General features: G+C 45.2%; 1 protein-coding gene across 4 annotated transcripts in view; it reads left to right on the top strand.

Annotated features, from left to right (window-relative positions):
* Psen1 (presenilin 1) overlaps positions 1-1,259 on the top strand; it is an 80,436-nt gene that overhangs the window by 64,702 nt on the left and 14,475 nt on the right. The gene's annotated exons all lie outside the window — the stretch shown is intronic.

Here is a 1,259-nt window from a genome sequence, read left to right on the forward strand (position 1 = left end):
ATTAATTAAAAAAATTTTTTTTACTAGTCAAGAATTATTGAGGGGGCCGGGGAGATGGCTCAGTAGAGTAAACGCTTCCCTGGCAAATGCACGAGTCTGAGTTCAATCCCCAGTTCCACAAAAAAAAAAAAAAAGAATTATTGAGCCAGTCAGGTGTGGTATGCTGTGACCTGGTACTTTTGGAGGCAGGAGGGTTGTGAGTTCAAGCCCAGCCTGGGCAATTTAGCGTGAGCCCTTGTCTCAAAATAAAAACAAAAAAGCACTGGGGCTATAACTCAGTGCAAAGGCCTTGGGTTTAACCCCCAGTGCTGCCAAAAGTAAATGAATGAATGAATAAATGAACAGTAGATACTACTTATTAATCTTGCCCCAGTTTATTGCAAAAATTGTACTGTTCCTCATTGTATTACCTGTTCGTTTGGGGGGGTAGTTAGGGGTTTTTTTGATCTCAGAGTCATACCATTCCTAATCATTCAGTACATACTGATCAGAGGTAGATGAATTTGGGAAAGCAGATTAAGGCAAGATCAGGGATATCTTTGACTGGTTCAGATACCTGTTTGCTATTCAGTTGTCACTGGGAGTCTTAGAAAGTTCTTAAGAGAATCGAAGTAGCTGTCTCAGGAAGCTGGCAGTGTGGCATAAGGCGTTGCAGGGTCCTGCGGGGCTGGTGTATTAACATCACTGAGAGCATCTTCCTTGGTACAGATGAAACATCCCAAGCTGACCTGTTACGGGTGATGGCCCCCAGGGGCAGGACTTGCTGAGAGGTTTCAGAGAGGGAAAGCAAGTCCTTGGTTGTTAGCACCCAAGGAGAGAAATTTTAAACGTGAAGGAAAGGTCATGAAGAAAAAGTGGTTCTTGATCAGTGTTATGTTTAGTTTTATGTACTGTTCTGGCCACCTAATTTAATTGGCAAGATGTGTGGACTGTCCAGGTACATGTTTGCAGCAGGAGAGTAGGGCATGGTAATGTACACCTCTGTGAGAAGGGGAGGCTTGAGGGTGGCACGCTAGAGGCCTGCCTGGTCGGATTAGGAATGCCACGTAGCTTAGTGGTAGAGCACTTGCCTCGCGTGTACAAGATCCTGAGTTCAGTTCCCAGTACCACCAGAAAAAGAGGTAAAAAGCCTAATCCCTTAGCAGCCGGGGGTCGTGGCGCAAGCCGGAAATCCCACCACTCAGGAGGCTGAATCTGTAGGACTGTTCTATGAGGCTAGCCTGAACAACATATCGAGACCCTGTCTCAAAAAAAAAAAA

The sequence above is a fragment of the Octodon degus genome, unplaced genomic scaffold (assembly GCF_000260255.1).
Source record: "Octodon degus isolate 3935 unplaced genomic scaffold, OctDeg1.0 scaffold00007, whole genome shotgun sequence".
Classification (NCBI taxonomy): domain Eukaryota; kingdom Metazoa; phylum Chordata; class Mammalia; order Rodentia; family Octodontidae; genus Octodon; species Octodon degus.